Source organism: Capsicum annuum, chromosome 9 (assembly GCF_002878395.1).
Source record: "Capsicum annuum cultivar UCD-10X-F1 chromosome 9, UCD10Xv1.1, whole genome shotgun sequence".
Classification (NCBI taxonomy): Eukaryota; Viridiplantae; Streptophyta; class Magnoliopsida; order Solanales; family Solanaceae; genus Capsicum; species Capsicum annuum.
This window is the reverse complement of record NC_061119.1, coordinates 159,275,719-159,276,569: the sequence shown is the minus strand read 5'-3', so window position 1 is coordinate 159,276,569 and position 851 is coordinate 159,275,719. Positions and strand designations below refer to the sequence as shown.

At 35.7% G+C, this 851-nt stretch overlaps 1 non-coding gene across 1 annotated transcript; it reads left to right on the top strand.

Annotated features, from left to right (window-relative positions):
• The first annotated feature begins 284 nt into the window (after positions 1 to 284).
• On the top strand, positions 285 to 391 carry LOC124887500. Its single transcript, XR_007045273.1, has one exon. It is a non-coding gene; the product is annotated as a small nucleolar RNA R71 (small nucleolar RNA).
• The last annotated feature ends 460 nt before the right edge of the window (positions 392 to 851 follow it).

Sequence of the window (851 nt, the reverse complement as noted above, 5' to 3'; positions counted from 1 at the left end):
ACCCCTAACTTTTTGATGTTAAATTAAGTAAGCATCTAATTTTTCATTACTGTAGAAGCTGATAAAGCACTAAACTGATCTACAATTAACACACCTGCAACCTTTTTCAGAGCACTCCTTGAGTCAACATGCCATTTAGGATTCCCTTATGAAATCTTATTAGTAGCATGTACAATTCATCATATGTCTTCTAAAAAGCTTACCCACCTGCTGCTTAATCCTAGAGAATCTTGGTGTTTGGCTCCAACCCCTCAATGAAAGTATGAACAAGAACATCATTAGATTGATGATTGTGAGGGAAATTTTTTAGCATACTCTTAAATCTCTCCAAATCTTGGTAGAGATTTTCTTTTTCTTTTTGGCTAAAACTCAGAATCTCTCTTCTCAAACATGCAGTCATCCCTGATGGAAAGAATCGAATAAGGAACTTCTGAGCTAGATCTTTCTAAGAAGTAATGAAGTATAGTGGTTCAACATGTAACCACCTCTTTACTTCCCCAATTAAATAAAAGGGGAAGGGATTTATTTTGACCTAATCAGTATACACCCTTGCTGGGATATATGTATTGCTTATTTCCAAAAAGGTCTGTATGTGCTGATATGGGTCTTTATGTGAAAATCTAAAAAATTGCACAGTCAAATTCGACCACTACACCATATTTTTCTTCAACTCAAATTGATCCCCTAGCTTAGGCTTTTGAATAATATTAGTAGCATGGTTCATGAGTGGGATTTCCACCTCATGGATAGGTCTAGCAGTTGGAAAAACCAGATATGGAACACATCCCACTTTTAGATCAACTAGATCGTTTGGATCAACATGATTAGGATTTCTGTGTTCAACCATTTGA